Source organism: Carassius gibelio, chromosome A23, assembly GCF_023724105.1.
Source record: "Carassius gibelio isolate Cgi1373 ecotype wild population from Czech Republic chromosome A23, carGib1.2-hapl.c, whole genome shotgun sequence".
NCBI classification, from domain to species: domain Eukaryota; kingdom Metazoa; phylum Chordata; class Actinopteri; order Cypriniformes; family Cyprinidae; genus Carassius; species Carassius gibelio.
This window is the reverse complement of record NC_068393.1, coordinates 5,453,515-5,471,709: the sequence shown is the minus strand read 5'-3', so window position 1 is coordinate 5,471,709 and position 18,195 is coordinate 5,453,515. Positions and strand designations below refer to the sequence as shown.

Below are 18,195 nucleotides of genomic sequence, written 5' to 3'. Positions count from 1 at the left end.
ATAGACCAATCTCGAATCTCCCTTTTCTGTCCAAGATACTAGAAAAGGTGGTATCCTCACAATTATATTCCTTCTTAGAGAAAAATGGTATATGTGAGGATTTCCAGTCAGGATTTAGACCGTATCATAGTACTGAGACTGCTCTCCTTAGAGTTACAAATTATCTGCTCTTATCATCTGATCGTGGATGTATCTCTCTATTAGTTTTATTGGATCTTAGTGCTGCGTTTGACACAATTGACCACATCATTCTTTTGCATAGACTTGAACACTTTGTTGGCATCAGTAGAAGTGCATTAGCATGGTTTAAATCGTACTTATATGACCGCCATCAGTTCGTAGCAGTGAATGAAGATGTATCATATCCATAACAAGTGCAGGATGGAGTACCTCAAGGCTCAGTACTAGGGCCGCTACTCTTCATGCTTTATATGTTATCCTTGGGAGATATCATCAGGAAACATGGTGTTAGCTTTCACTGTTATGCTGATGATACTCAGCTCTATATTTCTTCGCGGCCCGGTGAAACACACCAATTTGAAAAACTAATGGAATGCATAGTCTATATAAAAAATTGGATGATGAGTAATTTCTTACTGCTAAATTCTGAAAAAAAAAAACAGAGGTGTTAATTATAGGACCTATAAACTCTGCTTGTAATAACCTAGAACACTGTCTAAGACTTGATGGTTGCTCTGTCAATTCTTCGTCATCAGTTAGGAACCTAGGTGTGCTATTTGATCGCAATATTTCCTTTGAAAGCCACGTTTCTAGCATTTGTAAAACTGCATTTTTCCATCTCAAAAATATATCTAAATTACGGCCTATGCTCTCAATGTCAAATGCAGAAATGTTAATCCATGCATTTATGACTTCAAGGTTAGATTATTGTAATGCTTTATTGGGTGGTTGTTCTGCACTCTTAGTGCAGCAGCAAGAGTTCTTTACTAGAACCACGAAGTATGACCATATTAACCCGGTCCTGTCATCGCTGCACTGGCTCCCTATCAAACATCGCATAGATTTTAAAATATTGTTTATTACTTATAAAGCCCTGAATGGTTTAGCACCTCAGTATTTGAATGAGCTCCTTTTACATTATACTCCTCTACGTCCGCTACGTTCTCAAAACTCAGGCAATTTGATAATACCTAGAATATCAAAATCAACTGCGGGCGGCAGGCAGAACCTGATTTTACCAAGTGAGACATGTTCCTGGGACAACATCGTTGTTGACCCTGGAACAACAGTGTGATTAACCAATCAGATTTGAAGAACCAGTTTTTAGATTTTGTGAAGTTTACGCTTAAAATCAGTGTTTGGTGCTTGTACATCAGTGTTATTCATCTATCATTTCCTCTGATTTTAGGGATTACTCATGGTTAAGGTTAGGTTTAGGTGTAGGGATATGGTTAAGAATATATTTTTGGAGTAAAATGTTGTTCCAGGGTCAACAAAATATGTTGACCTAGGAACACATCGAACTTGGCAAAATCAGGACGTGCGGGCGGCAGATCCTTTTCCTATTTGGCGCCTAACATTGTTCGGGAGGCAGACACATTCTTGCAGTTTAAATCTAGATTGAAGACCCATCTCTTTAACCTGGCATACACATAACATAATAATATGCTTTTAATATCCAAATCCGTTAAAGGATTTTTAGGCTGCATTAATTAGGTAAACCGGAAACACTTCACATAACACCCTATGTACTTTCTACATCATTAAAAGAATGGCATCTACGCAAATATTTGTCTGTTTCTCTCTTGTTCCGAGGTCACCGTGGCCAGCAGATCCAGTCTGTATCGAGATCAGAGGATCACTGCAGTCACCCGGATCCAGTACGTATCCAGACCAGATGGTGTATCAGCACCTAGAAAGGACAGCGGAGACCAGGACAACTAGAGCCCCAGATACAGATCCCCTGTAAAGACCTTGTCTCAGAGGACCACCAGGACAAGACCACAGGAAACAGATGATTCTTCTGCACAATCTGACTTTGCTGCAGCCTGGAATTGAACTACTGGTTTCGTCTGGTCAGAGGAGAACTGGCCCCCCAACTGAGCCTGGTTTCTCCCAAGGTTTTTTTCTCCATTCTGTCACCGATGGAGTTTCGTTTCCTTGCCGCTGTCGCCTCTGGCTTGCTTAGTTGGGGACACTTCATCTACAGCGATATCATTGACTTGATTGCAAATAAATGCACAGACACTATTTAAACTGAACAGAGATGACATAACTGAATTCAATGATGAACTGCCTTTAACAACCTGGTCTCACAGAATTCCGTGAAATGTCCACGGGTCCTTAACTCAAAATCCGTGAAGCCATCACGGAATTGCCCCAAATTCCGTGACCCGGCCACGGATATTTCTCCAACGCAAGTCAATGACACTGACCTCCCGTGATCCACACACGGATACCCGTTTCAATGTCGGAGTACAGAACTCGCTGAACGGACGTGCTTTCTCATTTGGAAACGCAACATTTGAAGTATTTGTTTATTTTCCAATATCAAATGCCATAATGACATTAACCAGACAGCTGTTGTAGTTATTGCATTGTCCTGTCATCATAAAAATTACGTTTGTTTCAGTTACAAAAGTCCCGTGATGGCACGGACCTCCACAACCTGACCTCACTCACTTGTTTAGGAACTTACAAGCTTTTCGTCGACACTGTTGCAATGGAATGTAATTAACTTGGCATTTTTTCTCGTCCTGTCATCATAAAATCCAGTTTGATGGCGTTTTACACACATTTTGGCTATAGTCAGAACTAAAATCTGTGATAGGAGCACGGAGTGAGTCTGTGCTTAGATCACGGATAACTCTAACGCAAGTCAACGACACTCATCTTCCGTGGTCCGTACACGGATCGTTTCAGTGATGGAGTAGGCTTCAGACCTCACTCAATGGACGTGCTATCTCATCTGGAAACGCAACATTTGAAGTATTTATTTTTTCCAACACCAAATACCATGACCAACCTGACTGTTATTGTAACTATTGCATTGTCCTGCCATCATACAGATTCACTTTGATTCTGTTAGCCTAACTAAAATCTGTGATAGGAGCACGGAGTGAGTCTGTGCTGAGATCACGGATAACTCTAACGCAAGTCAATGACACTCATCTTCCGTGGTCCACACACGGAAACCCAGTCTCACGGCAGTTCGTGATTTTGTCACGTAATTTAATCTATTTATTCGTGGCTGGCACACGTTTATTTCCTTATTTTCATGATTGCAGCACGTTTTTTTAAACTAATGCATTTCAACTGGAGGCATCTTTCGTGCATCAGCACAATATTTTCTGATTAATTATTATTATTATTATTTAATTTTTCACAGGACAACAGAAGAAACTCACTGAAACTTGAAAAAAAATCGGAGCTTAACTTACTGTACAAAACTGAGCAACATACTGTATTGCTGGTGACAAAAATACATTAAAACTTTTTTAGCTGTAAAATGCGCAATGGTTCTTTCTTTTTTTTACTTTTCATTGATTTTTATTTTTTTCATAGGCCTAGATTTATTTATTTTTTATTACAGAATTCAATATCAAGTCCTTGACACATAACTGTAACACATTTTCACATTAAGAAACAATTTAGTTTAAATAAAAAGAACAAAAAATATCTAAAAATAAATAAATTATTTATTAGCGATAGGCCTACAGATTTATTTTTTTTATTTATTTTTTATTTTTTTACTTTAGACTCTAAAGTTAAAAGTTTTTATTAAGGCTATTGTAAAGGCTTCTTAAAATGATGTCTGATGAGCCTCTGATCGCTGTCAGATTCTGTGATATGAATGTCCGCTAATGGGTTTAGAATGAGCCCCGCTCGGCCCGTGTTCTGGCTTACTGTAATATTTCACCTGTAATAAGACGGAAATAAAATAATTAAAATAAAGAAACATGATAATATGATAACTTCTAAATAAATGTTGATAGATTTAGCGTTATAGTTTTAAAAATATTAATAAACAGCAAATCAACACAGAAAGACCTAAATAATAATAATACATAATTAATAAACAGCGCCGCCCCTCCCACTACGCGCATCACGCGCTGTGCGTCAACCCCAAAGCGTCAAAAACTGAAGCGTGGTCAAGCGCCTCTAGCGTCACTGACATGAGATGTTTATCGCTTTGAAATCACGTTCAAGAAGTCTCATTCAGCACACATCGCGATACTTTCCATCAGTTTGCAAGAGCCGCAGGTTGGGTGAGTTATACAGTCTATGGTGAGTAGTAGTAAATATGCTCTTTTAATGCCTGTCCTAAAACGTATTCTGTCTTCTTTATTAATCAAATGAGCGCCTTATGTTTACTCTCTGTATTACATCGGTCATCCGAGGCTGTCTTTGAGTTTCATTGAGTTTAACTAAATGAACACAGCTGCTAACTGGTTAAACTCTATCGGTCACGTGACGTGACGTGACGTGCCACAGACCTGGGATCCGTTTTATATTCATTTCAGGTTCAAAGATGTAAGTTGTATTTGTAGTAAAATCATGGTAACCATGACACCTACAAAAGTAGGTAAAACCCAGTAAACAAGACATTTACCATGTTTTTTTTTTAGTTTTTTTTTTTTACCACAGTAACTGTAGCTTTACTGTAGTATAGTAATAGCACATTAATCACCAAATTAACTACAGTTGTACCACTGTAATGGTAGTGTTTTAATGTGCTTTTATATGACTTATTTCACAGTAATCACATTTACTGTACCATGCTTGTAATACCTTTTTAATGTAAAAAAAAAATAAAAAAAAAAATAAAAACATTTTTCCCATCTTGCAGTTCAATTCATATTTGTTTATATCTTAAATATTTTGCCCACAGATCACTATTAACATTCTGTATATAATTCTGTTTTATTTTCTTTCCCCTTGTATTAATTTTTTAGCTGAAAAGACGTAAAGTAAGCAGTCACCCCAGTGGTGTTTGTGGAGAGGTATTCCTTCAGAAATGGAGAAGACAGAAAGCTGCAGAGGCAGGTTGGTCTGTGATAGTTTGTCCCTTTTATCAAACATTCCTGTTGTTATCATTTGCACAGCATTTTGTTGTTTCTTAAACTGTTGTACGGTCCAAATACCCACACTTGCCATCTTTGCACATTTCCTTTATTTGGCCCAAGTGAGCATGAAGATCACAATGTGTGTCGATCTTAACATGACAAAGTTCGTTTCAACTTTGTATTTTAAAAGAAACTTCTAAATGTCTTTTCAATAGTCCCTAATAATACATTTTAATGCGCTTTTCTAGAACCCAAAGCGCTAAAATTAGCGCCCTATTAACCCTATTAAAGATGACAATTTATTTTGTGGTGCTTCTAATTAAGTGATAAAAAGAAGTTACAAATGATGTACAAAATAAATATACTTTTCTGTGCACCAAGAAAACATGCAACACTTTGTTTTACTACTAAATTAGTCTCAATTTCTAATTATTATAATTAATATTTCACAAACATTGGAAAGTTGCCTGACCTCCTGTGAGATCTCTGCAAAAAGTCTCACATTAATTCCAAAACATGATGCATGATGGGATACACTAAGCGTTGTATAGCGCTCCGGAGCAGTATTGGAGAGGTTTAGTGTGTGTTAAGGACACTGTGCTTTGGCATTATTAAGACCGGGGACAGTCTCATAGTCACGTACACACACTCTCAAGTGAATAAGACCTCAAGTGTGGGTATCTGGAAAGGGGAAAAGTCTTTAAAATGATCCCTAAATACAGTCCCACATCAAAGTCTTAATAATTCACTAATGCTTTCATGGTCTAAAAAATAATGTATGTAAGTAATGTATAAGTTAAAGTATATAGTAATGTATAAGTTGCATGTAATGAAATAATATTTCCTTTCTTTCTGTCTTACAGGATTGTTTGCAGATAATGCTGTTCTTCTTTTTCAGAAGTTTTTGGGGAGCCAACCCTCACAAACCTAGTTAAAAACTAAAAGAGCTATTACTGAGTCTCAGCGACTCTTGCCACGATCAGCTCTTCACAGGTACAATTGTTTACTCATCAAATGCTCTGGTCTGAATCTTACTTTAAATTGACTTAATTATATGTTTAATGAGAAATATTGCTCATTGCACACAGAGTAAGATTATCTTGTTTCACAGAAGAGAAGGAAGACCAAGGAAATGATTTGCTCAGGATGAGAAATGAAGATGGTCATCTTGTGCTCAAGCAAACAGAAGTCCTCTGGTATGTGTGTGTTGAAGCAATGCTGTGTTACAGGACTTTATGATGATCTCTCACAGGACTGGTCATGTCAGCCGTAATTATTCTTTCCAATGTTTTTATATTTATTTTATTTTATTTGATACAGCTATAATAATTATAGCATGTTAGCAAAGTTTGACTGGAACATTTTTAATCTAAAGTTTAAAAAAAAACACCACCTGTTATTCTTAAAAGCATACAAGTGTCATAAAAGTGGTTTAATTGATATAAACACCAATTGACATTATCTCACTGTTTTGTGAATGTTTTGTTATAAATTGTGAATTGATAGTTGATTGGTTTGAAGCCAGGCCTTACACTGCACAGACTAAAACACATTTGTGAGAGAAGTCATTAGCTCTGGAGAAAGATTCTAGAGGAAGAAAACACATTTACTGCAACAAAAGATGAATTCTAGAGTCTCTGAGAAGTACACATGCTAATGGAGTCTCATGGGCAAGTCCTTTGTTTATTGCAGTATTTTAACAATTTTACTTTGTACAGATGATCTCATCAACCAAATGAGGGGTTTTGACCAAGTGATGCTCTTGAAAGGAGTGAAAGAAGAGGATGTGGTAAATTGTCTTCAGAGAAAAAGCTTCTCAAAAGATCTTAAAACAGCTTGAAGAATGGTAAGTGTACAGTACTACAAGGAACATAGTTACTCATAAGATGAGCTCTATGTCCATTAAACAACTTCATCTGGATTGTTTGTTTCACTTTGACCAGGTCTGGGATCTTAGGACTGGGAGATCTCACTTGCACCCAGTTAACCTCCATAGAGAACATTTATCAGAAGCGCTGTCTGGGTAGGGCAAGAAACATCATCAAGGATGCCTCTCACCCTAACCATGGACCTTTCACCCTCCTTCCATCCGGCAGGCGTTACAGTAGGGGTGGTTAATCCGTCTGATTTCCCGATTCGATTCGATTACGATTATTGAAGTCCCGATTCGATTACAGTCGATTTTCGATTATTAACGATTCTCGATTAACGATTATTGATTTTCCATTTCACAACAGTAAGTAGTAAACAAACTGTGTAAATCATTACTAATAAATGGTAGAAACAAACCGAATGCATGTAGCGGTTGGGATTTTCAGTTTACTACATGCAGCAGGCACTCTGATTCCATGTATGGGGCACATATATATTATGACACACAAACACAAGTAGACAAGACCTTTTTAGTTCAAAATCTATGCCCCGTGTCACATCGCCTCTGCTTCTGCTATGAGCAGCGCGGCCAGATCTGCCTCGCGCACGCGCCGAGTGTGCACGGCTCGGACTACTGTCAGGGTCATTGCGACTCCCCACCTTGCCTCCTAACTGTCCTATGAATATTTCGACCTCGTCTAACATACCCAGAGGCATTAGACAAAGTTTCCACTACAATACTGTCACCGCGATTGCGGAGAGGTGCGGTCAGAAGACAAATATACATGTGTAGCGCGGTAAAAATCTCCCGCTTGGTCCCCGCAACACTAACACGCCTGCTAATTTCGCAATGAACACTCCGACCCCTGCAAACATTGTTCACACCTCTGACATTTGGCAAAGGACCATTTACATTGGGCAAAGGATTCACCGTTTGTGCTTGGTGTACTTTCACTTTCAATATCTCCGTCATCTTCTGGATACAGATATTCCCCTTCAGAATCAGTGTCCGCGAATAGAAGTCCCAACACTTCATTGAGGGTTTATTGAAGCTTTATTGATGCCATTAGATAATAATAAAAATAATAATGATAATAATAATAATCTAATGCCAATACTCGCTGACGTTGACAACATTGGTCAGATAAAATGGCTCACTCTCACACTAGCTCCGCTTTTTTTTCGCACTGATTCAATGCGCTCTCGAATATTTTGTTAAGGAGCATTACGTTTTTTTGAGTCAGAGATTAAGTATTACATGTCTGCTATCTGGTGCAGGGGAGGTCGCGTGAAATTTGACACCCTATTTGACAAAATCGGCCGTTTTATTCAGTGCCGCATCTTGTCGAGTAAACTCGACCATGGCGCCAAGAGGGTTAGAGCTCCTGCCATGAAAACCAAAATAAATCCACACGCTTGCTTTGAGCCCAGATGGAGCTGGGTGGTTCGGTTGGTTGCTCACTCCTGGTTTTTCCATTTTACACACCTGTTCTGGCTGCTTGCTAACTGGAACTGGGCGCGTTTGTGACGTTCAACTCCCGGTATAATTTTTTTTTTTACAAAATAAAATAATGCAAAAAAAAAAAAAAAAAAATCGATTTTTGAAAATTTAATAATCGATTCATACTCGTCCATAACATACTCGCGATTAATCAATAATCGATTTTTTTCACCACCCCTACGTTACAGGAGCCTACGCTCTCGAACTAGTACCTGCTCTTTTACTGCACTGGTCACAGTACTTTACATACATGTATTGCACTACTCATATTTTGCACAGACTGCACATGGTTACATCCATTACACTATAAACTGTCTAAAGCTGTTACTGTACAAGCACAGTAAACTATTTCTACAATAAATATAATTGCACTACTATTATTTTGCATATAATAAAAAAGTTAAACTATACTTTTGCACACTCATTCAACTGTATTTATTACCACTGTTCTCAAGTTCCTGCTATTCATAATGTATATATAATTCTTCTTTGCTCTGTTCATAATGTACATACAATCCCTACATTAAATTCATATTTATATTCTGTATATACTCTGATCAATATTGTATATAGCAACTCCACTGTAAATTCTGTATATCATAGCTTTACTTACTCTGCACTTTTATGTATATAAAACACTATATTCTTGCACTTCTGGTTAGATGCTAACTGCATTTCATTAGCTCTGTACTTGTACTCTGCATAATGACAATAAAGTTGAATCTAATCTAATCTAATCTTCTGGCTGAGAACAAGCTACACCACATCAGTGTTGGATATCAACCACAAACTGTTTCCAGACACGACAGAAGATCACGATGAAACCAGTTTAGATGTGATGATGGGAATCATTATTTTCTGAAACAGTATCCAATGTCTTATATGTATCACATGATCTGTATCACAGTTGACTGAATGGGACTGTGACTTTTAAGGACATTTCATCACTCATCTGTATTTTTGATGATGAATAATTATTTTCCTTGAATCTTATTTGTCTTGATGCTACTTTATCATCTTTATAGTCTATGCTTCAATAAAATGAATATGATGAATATTGTGTTCTGAAGATTCTTGGTAAATACATCATTTTACTAGGTAGGCTCATATGTGTTTATTTTAGACTTGGAAAAACTACATAATCATTATTGGGATTATTTTTTACTTAAGACATAAAAATATTTGATCAGATTAATGACATCTGGGACATCAGTACACCAGAAAGTTATTATTGTTTATATTTAGTAACAAATGCCAATTGTTTTGTGAAAGAAAGGGAGTTACGAGATTAATTATTTTGCATTACAAGATGGTGCCATGGGCTTTATAGTTACAAACACTTGAGGGATAACTGAGAATGTAGCAGGAATGATCAACGTGGATCTTGTACTGCATTAAAACCAAGAGCACACACATTACCGATGTCCAGCACATGAGGAGCAAGAGACAGGGGTGAGAGGACATTTTTACACTGATTTTTGCTAATTAATTATTAGTAATATATATATATATATATATATATATGAATGAATTTGTCCTTGTGTAATAGTGAAGTATCACAATGTGTATACATTGTCCTTGATTACTGCTTAACAGTGGGGAATAGATAATGGCATGTTGCAGGTTCATCCATTATATTTATTGATGTTTACTTCAAAAATCAAATAAATAATCTATTATTTTTATTATCAAAACATTTCTTTATAATTTTTCCATGTTTCATCAGATGGCCTCACAATGTCCTGTCAAAAGGTATAATAGCAATGATGTAAGAATTAGAAAACAGAGGACTGTGAAAACTGTCAGATATAAATGTGACTCAGCTCAGTTTGTTGTCCATGATGAGGAGAATACATATATGTAGGTTTTACTGCCCTTCTACCCCCAGGGGCCCAGTAGCACCCCCCGGAAGAGCCAAAAACTGTACATTTCAAAAGGCTGTAAATCAGAGTCTAATTAACATATCAAGGCGAAAATCAGCATGATTACTACTTATGCTATGCTGATAAAATAATGTTGGGCACAGTTTTCAGAAATGAACGGAAAGGTGGCATAAAGGCATTTTACATATTGCATACTCTAAAATACTAAATTTCACCATGCCTCTCAAATATATCATAGTGGTTTACACAGTGAACATATTTATATGTCTAGTTTACCATTCAATATATTATTTATTTCATTTCGTTAATAAAACTTTTTAAACTACATTACCCATAAGCCTCCATCGTTCTATCTATGGAAAGGGAATACTAGGCGCTGTTTTTTGTAGTTCATTGAAGTTATTCTTAGGGTTAGTGTTAGGATCTCGGTAAAAAGGTGATTTTTCTCAACATAGAAACACCCAATGTTGACTTAATATATTTACTAATGTGATAATAGCAGCAAAACATACTTTTGTAACATGATCCGCTGTTTGATATGGGTTAAAAGATAATCCAACCACATACAGTCCTGCGATGACAAGGGACATTCACAGCCAATGACATCAAAGCTGAGCAGCGTCATCACACTTCCTTAACCATTTATTGTCATTCATGAACGCTGTTTTCCATTTTTCGGCTAAAGGGATAGATTGGTTAACAATAAATTAAATTTGCCACCTATTAGATAGTGTTTTATTAACGTCTACACCTTCTTCCAACAATAATGCAAATACAGAAATTATTGTTATTCAGCTTGACAACAATTTGGCAATATCGATGTGTACATGTGTGTGTACAACACGTGATGTGAACTGCACAGTCACAGTTGTATCTTATCAAACCAATAGATTCATTTCATTCAATTTAAAAGATAAATTCTTTCCTGACCAAAGACAAGAGCATTTACTAATAAAAAGTAAAGAGTGAATATACTAAGTTATTAAATTATTTAAATTTGTTTCTGTGATTTGCCTTGCTTTACCAATTAATCTCTAGGAATAAAAACTGAAATAAAGCATAATGAACATACATAATTTTGTAAGAGTTTTCCAGTATTTATAGATATGTCAAACTCATTTAAAGACAAAGTGCGCATATTACTGCACTGTCACCAAGCTCGTTTTTAAAGAATAAAACTATGAAGAAAAAAAAGGCAGTTATGTTGTAAACGTTAACATTTTTCAGTGTGCAAATTCTTTTATTAAAAAACAAAACATTATAAATATGGTATATATCTTTCAGAGAACACCGTAAAACTACACATTTTCTTAAAAGATTATATTGACCAAAAAGTGATACAACACTTAATGTTTCAAACTCACAAAATAACATCATGAAGACATGCATGTCAAGTGTGCAATATCATCTATAAAACTCAATCAGCAGAGCATCACGTAAACACTGATTGTCCGAACAATGGAAGAAAGATAAAGTGTTCAGGAAAACAAACACCTGCTACATAAAAATGCAGAAATATAACTTTAACAATAACATCATTCACTTCATGACTGGAACTAGGGGATTGCTGTGCATGAATATGTCCTTTACTAAAACTCCTGATGAGAACTGAAGCTTTTTTTATGATAAAAGCACCAGAAGTAAAGTTTACTGTATGAAGCTTGACAAAGAGAACACAATGCTTTATCAATATTATAAATGCTATTTTTTAACTATTGTTGTCATCACTGGTTCTGTATACAGTACAGTATATGGGTTGCTGGAAGGTCACAATGTATTCATTATAAGGTTAATTAAAACAAAGTTACATCTTCTGCAGAAATCAAACCACTGCAAAGTCTTGAGTCACTGATCCAGGAACCATTTCTCTGTGTGTGTGTGTGTGTGGGGGGGGGGGGGGGGGTGGGGGTGGGTTAAAGAGGTGAGTCCTTGTGCATGACGGAGAACTACAGTGTTATCTGGAAACAATCCTGTAAGACAGAAAGGATAGAAATATTATGTAATTAAATGCAACATTACTGTGTTTTTTTTAGACCATGAAAGCATAATCTGCAAAGATGCTGTATAATTAAATGTTAAATGCATCCATTATTAAAAGCAAGTCATTAATAGCAATATCTAGTCATGGAGATCACGTTTAGTGGGAACATGAACTGATGGGGCTTATTTGAAGTAATTTAATGAGAAGCCAATGAACAATATAAACTTTCTGACTGTGTGGGGCAACTGATTTTCCAATATTGTGATAGTGTCAGATTAGATTGTCCAGGGGCTTGTACAATATCATACAAGTGTTAAATTGAATTAGTGAATTATTAAGACTTTGACGTGCGACTGTATTTAGGGATCATTTTAAAGACTTTTCCCCTTTCCAGATACCCACACTTGAGGTCTTATTCACTTGAGAGTGTGTGTACGTGACTATGAGACTGTCCCCGGTCTTAATAATGCCAAAGCACGGTGTCCTTAACACACACTAAACCTCTCCAATACTGCTCCGGAGCGCTATACAACACTTAGTGTATCCCATCATGCATCATGTTTTGGAATTAATGTGAGACTTTTTGCAGAGATCTCACAGGAGGTCAGGCAACTTTCCAATGTTTGTGAAATATTAATTATAATAATTAGAAATTGAGACTAATTTAGTAGTAAAACAAAGTGTTGCATGTTTTCTTGGTGCACAGAAAAGTATATTTATTTTGTACATCATTTGTAACTTCTTTTTATCACTTAATTAGAAGCACCACAAAATAAATTGTCATCTTTAATAGGGTTAATAGGGCGCTAATTTTAGCGCTTTGGGTTCTAGAAAAGCGCATTAAAATGTATTATTAGGGACTATTGAAAAGACATTTAGAAGTTTCTTTTAAAATACAAAGTTGAAACGAACTTTGTCATGTTAAGATCGACACACATTGTGATCTTCATGCTCACTTGGGCCAAATAAAGGAAATGTGCAAAGATGGCAAGTGTGGGTATTTGGACCGTACAACAGTTTAAGAAACAACAAAATGCTGTGCAAATGATAACAACAGGAATGTTTGATAAAAGGGACAAACTATCACAGACCAACCTGCCTCTGCAGCTTTCTGTCTTCTCCATTTCTGAAGGAATACCTCTCCACAAACACCACTGGGGTGACTGCTTACTTTACGTCTTTTCAGCTAAAAAATTAATACAAGGGGAAAGAAAATAAAACAGAATTATATACAGAATGTTAATAGTGATCTGTGGGCAAAATATTTAAGATATAAACCAATATGAATTGAACTGCAAGATGGGAAAAATGTTTTTTTTTTTTTTTTTTTTTTTTTTTTTTACATTAAAAAGGTATTACAAGCATGGTACAGTAAATGTGATTACTGTGAAATAAGTCATATAAAAGCACATTAAAACACTACCATTACAGTGGTACAACTGTAGTTAATTTGGTGATTAATGTGCTATTACTATACTACAGTAAAGCTACAGTTACTGTGGTAAAAAAAGAAAACTAAAAAAAAAACATGGTAAATGTCTTGTTTACTGGGTTTTACCTACTTTTGTAGGTGTCATGGTTACCATGATTTTACTACAAATACAACTTACATCTTTGAACCTGAAATGAATATAAAACGGATCCCAGGTCTGTGGCACGTCACGTCACGTCACGTGACCGATAGAGTTTAACCAGTTAGCAGCTGTGTTCATTTAGTTAAACTCAATGAAACTCAAAGACAGCCTCGGATGACCGATGTAATACAGAGAGTAAACATAAGGCGCTCATTTGATTAATAAAGAAGACAGAATACGTTTTAGGACAGGCATTAAAAGAGCATATTTACTACTACTCACCATAGACTGTATAACTCACCCAACCTGCGGCTCTTGCAAACTGATGGAAAGTATCGCGATGTGTGCTGAATGAGACTTCTTGAACGTGATTTCAAAGCGATAAACATCTCATGTCAGTGACGCTAGAGGCGCTTGACCACGCTTCAGTTTTTGACGCTTTGGGGTTGACGCACAGCGCGTGATGCGCGTAGTGGGAGGGGCGGCGCTGTTTATTAATTATGTATTATTATTATTTAAGTCTTTCTGTGTTGATTTGCTGTTTATTAATATTTTTAAAACTATAACGCTAAATCTATCAACATTTATTTAGATGTTATCATGTATTCATTCATTTCTTTATTTTAATTATATTATTTCGGTCTTATTACAGGTGAAATATTACAGTAAGCCAGAACACGGGCCGAGCGGGGCTCATTCTAAACCCATTAGCGGACATTCATATCACAGAATCTGACAGCGATCAGAGGCTCATCAGCGACATCATTTTTAAGAAGCCTTTACAATAGCCTTAATAAAAACTTTTAACTTTAGAGTCTAAAGTAAAAAAATAAATAAATAAATAAATAAATAAATAAATAAATCTGTAGGCCTATCGCTAATAAATATTTTATTTATTTTTAGATATTTCTTGTTCTTTTTATTTAAACTAAATTGTTTCTTAATATGAAAATGTGTTACAGTTATGTGTCAAGGACTTGACATTGAATTCTGTAATTGAAAAAAATTAAATCTAGGCCTATGAAAAAAATAAAAATCAATGAAAAAGTAAAAAAAAAGAACCATTGCGCATTTTACAGCTAAAAAAGTTTTAATGTGTTTTTGTCACCAGCAATACAGTATGTTGCTCAGTTTTGTACAGTAAGTTAAGCTCCGATTTTTTTTCAAGTTTCAGTTAGTTTTTTCTGTTGTCCTGTGAAAAATTAAATAATAATAATAATAATTAATCAGAAAATATTGTGCTGATGCACGAAAGATGCCTCCAGTTGAAATGCATTAGTTTAAAAAAAACGTGCTGCAATCATGAAAATAAGGAAATAAACGTGTGCCTGCCACGAATAAATAGATTAAATTACGTGACAAAATCACGAACTGCCGTGAGACTGGGTTTCCGTGTGTGGACCACGGAAGATGAGTGTCATTGACTTGCGTTAGAGTTATCCGTGATCTCAGCACAGACTCACTCCGTGCTCCTATCACAGATTTTAGTTAGGCTAACAGAATCAAAGTGAATCTGTATGATGGCAGGACAATGCAATAGTTACAATAACAGTCAGGTTGGTCATGGTATTTGGTGTTGAAAAAAATAAATACTTCAAATGTTGCGTTTCCAGATGAGATAGCACGTCCATTGAGTGAGGTCTGAAGCCTACTCCATCACTGAAACGATCCGTGTACGGACCACGGAAGATGAGTGTCGTTGACTTGCGTTAGAGTTATCCGTGATCTAAGCACAGACTCACTCCGTGCTCCTATCACAGATTTTAGTTCTGACTATAGCCAAAATGTGTGTAAAACGCCATCAAACTGGATTTTATGATGACAGGACGAGAAAAAATGCCAAGTTAATTACATTCCATTGCAACAGTGTCGACGAAAAGCTTGTAAGTTCCTAAACAAGTGAGTGAGGTCAGGTTGTGGAGGTCCGTGCCATCACGGGACTTTTGTAACTGAAACAAACGTAATTTTTATGATGACAGGACAATGCAATAACTACAACAGCTGTCTGGTTAATGTCATTATGGCATTTGATATTGGAAAATAAACAAATACTTCAAATGTTGCGTTTCCAAATGAGAAAGCACGTCCGTTCAGCGAGTTCTGTACTCCGACATTGAAACGGGTATCCGTGTGTGGATCACGGGAGGTCAGTGTCATTGACTTGCGTTGGAGAAATATCCGTGGCCGGGTCACGGAATTTGGGGCAATTCCGTGATGGCTTCACGGATTTTGAGTTAAGGACCCGTGGACATTTCACGGAATTCTGTGAGACCAGGTTGGCCTTTAACTATCATTTTGCATTATTGAGACACTGTTTTCCAAATGAATGTTGTTCAGTGCTTTGACGCAATGTATTTTGTTTAAAGCTCTATATAAATAAAGGTGATTGATTTATTGATTGAGAAAAAATATGATCAAATAGAACGTGAAGCCCTGTCCATCATCTATGGGGTAAGGAAGTTCCATAAATATATTTATGGAGGTAAGTTCACACTAATAACTGACCACAAGCCTTTGCTTGCGATTCTTGGACCAAAGGCAGCAGTACCAACTTTGGCAGCTCTTCGAATGCAGGGATGGGCATTAGTGTTGATGGCTTATAATAATGACATTGAGTATTGGAAATCTGCTGACCACATGAATGCTGACGCAATGTCCAAACTGCCAACAGTGGTTAAAGATTTTTACTGGGGAAGAAGGAGGTGTGTTCTATATTTCCCAGTTGTATGATGTTCCAGCCCAAGCAACACAGAAAGATCCCACACTATGCAAAGTCTGGGATTATACTGCAAATGGTTGGCTCAACTAGACGTGTAGACATGAGCTGTAGGAGTACCAAGGCTGTGTGGTGTGGGGAATGCGTGTTATAATTGCACCCAAATATCGTTCAAGACTCCTGGACGAGCTACACCATGAGCATCCAGGAATCTGCCGCGTGAAGGCCCTCGCTCGTAATTACTTGTGGTGGCCAGGATTAGATGGCTGCATTGAAGAGAGAGTGTGCAGCTGTAGCTGCTGTCTGGCAGTTTAAAATTCACCTGCAGGAGCACCCCTTCATCCTTGGAGGTGGCCTGAGAGGCCATGGCAGAGGATCCACATTGATTTTGCAGAAAAAGACAAGCAGTTCTTCCTAGTAGTGAATGTCATTCAAAATGGTTAGAGGTGGTGCCAATGTCATCAATCACCTCCTCACTCACCATCGATGCTCTGCGAGAATTGTTTGCAGCATATGGAATACCAGAGGAGGTGGTCTCCGATAATGGGCCACAGCTTGTGTCTTCTGAGTTCACTGATTTCCTAAAGGGAAATGGAATAAAACATACACAAGTCCTCCCTGCCTATCATCCGGCCTCAAATGGTGCTGCAGAAAGATCTGTTCAGATACTTAAACACTCACTTCTGAAAAATGTTTGTGAAAACATGGTAAGAAGATGCTGTCACTCAAGCACAAGTTGGCAAATTTCTTGATAATGTATCGTTCTACACCTCATACCGTAACTGGAAAAACACCAGCCGAGCTATTTCTACAACGTGACATCCGAACTCGTTTTTCACTGTTGAAGCATGATCTGGCAAAGTCGGTTCAAGAAAAACTGCTGGAACAAAAGAAACAACATGATCGAGGAAGATGAGTCCTAAGATCTTATGCGGAGGAAGAACCCGTAAGAGTCCGAAATTTCAGAGGAGGGCAGGAGAAATGGTGCAACAGTGATTGAGCGAAAGGGTCCTGTAAGTTATGTCGTGCAGGAATGCTCCAGCACATAACACATATGTTGCCCAGAAACACTGCAGAAGGATCCCCCATGCCTGGTGTGTTAGAGATCCCAAATTCAAGTGTCATTGATGATAACAGGGGACCACTGAATTTTCCTAACGTTGGTGACTGTTTCATTGCCAATCATTGAGCCTAAGAGCCCTGAGAGCACAGAGAAATTGACATCACAAGTTCCAAGGAGTGCAACACCTGCCGTGGAAACTGTTCGGAGATATCCTCAGAGGATGCGTACTGCTCCAAAAAGGCTGGATTTATAAGTTACAGTATTATAGGTGTTCTTTGCTAATGCTTGAAGTTATAGAAACAGCTGTTGTAATATTTTGTTATATTATTTTGTAATACTGTCATCTAAATTGTTGGAAGCCATTAGTTTTTTTTTTTTTTTTCTGTTGCAGAAAAAAAGCTGTTTATGTTGTAAGGAAGATGTTCAAATCTAAGGGGTAGGAAGTGTAATAGATTGTTCTGAGTGAGATTTACGTAAACCACGCCCCTATTGACCCTATGGCCTGTTATTGAGTGTGAGTTCTCAGTAAAACAAGTACGTTTGCAGAGTATTTGTCTGTCGTTCATCTCTCCTAAACC

At 37.0% G+C, this 18,195-nt stretch overlaps 2 long non-coding RNA genes across 2 annotated transcripts; one reads left to right on the top strand and one right to left on the bottom strand.

Annotated features, from left to right (window-relative positions):
* Positions 1-6,120: 6,120 nt before the first annotated feature.
* On the top strand, positions 6,121-7,129 carry LOC127945104 (uncharacterized). Its single transcript, XR_008150517.1, has 3 exons — positions 6,121-6,223; positions 6,746-6,873; positions 6,971-7,129. It is a non-coding gene; the product is annotated as an uncharacterized LOC127945104 (long non-coding RNA).
* A 5,060-nt stretch (positions 7,130-12,189) lies between these two features.
* On the bottom strand, positions 12,190-14,695 carry LOC127945107 (uncharacterized). Its single transcript, XR_008150520.1, has 3 exons — positions 13,875-14,695; positions 13,360-13,450; positions 12,190-12,253 (listed from the first exon to the last, which is right to left on the bottom strand). It is a non-coding gene; the product is annotated as an uncharacterized LOC127945107 (long non-coding RNA).
* Between the last annotated feature and the right edge of the window lie 3,500 nt (positions 14,696-18,195).